We start from the raw sequence: 711 nt of genomic DNA, 5'->3' as shown, positions 1-711 counted from the left end.
GCCGGGTTCTTGCTCTTTCTCATAGCTCATCTTGCTTTTGAGAACAGATTATTAAAAAAATTATCTCCCTGGAACTGCAGGAGCAGCTCTACTTATGAACGTTCTTCCCCGCGTGGGAACTGAACCCACTGCCCTTGTTGCTTCAAGCTCACTTGAGCAGTTTCCTTCCTCTAGCCTCCTTGCCAGGCCGGTTTCCCTACGGAGACTCAAAGTAGGCCAGGGACAGTTCTTTTCTCTGAAGAATGTGATATAGAATCAGGGCTACTTTCCCTCGAAGCTTGAAAAAGGCTTTGAGGAGGGCTTGCTTCATTTGATCTTTCCCATCCCAAGAGAGATGGCTTCTTTCACGGCCGAATCATAGAAGAGAAGGGCTATCTTCTACTCGGCTTCTGCTCTAGTGGTTGAACGCTTCTCCCTTTCATTGGCTTCCACCGGCCTGGCCTGAACTGTCCTAGTCTGAACTCTTTCACCTCGTCAACTCGGACTCGGGCAAGCGGGTTCACTCGTATCCTCTTTTCCTTTGGGGTTGGTTACTGCCCCATCCCTTGAATTGCCTTGGGACCGGCCCGGCCTTCAAAGAAAGATCTGAACATTTGCGTAGATGAGATCACGAGACCAAGCCAGTTCACATCCTCTTCTCTTGGTCTTCGAGTGCTCCCTATCTTCTCTCGCTCGATTGGGCGCTACTTGCCTATTGACAGAAGTAATCTC

This window comes from Cicer arietinum, chromosome 5 (assembly GCF_000331145.2).
Source record: "Cicer arietinum cultivar CDC Frontier isolate Library 1 chromosome 5, Cicar.CDCFrontier_v2.0, whole genome shotgun sequence".
Taxonomy (NCBI): Eukaryota; Viridiplantae; Streptophyta; class Magnoliopsida; order Fabales; family Fabaceae; genus Cicer; species Cicer arietinum.
The sequence above is the reverse complement of the archived record's forward strand: the minus strand, read 5'-3'. Positions refer to the sequence as shown.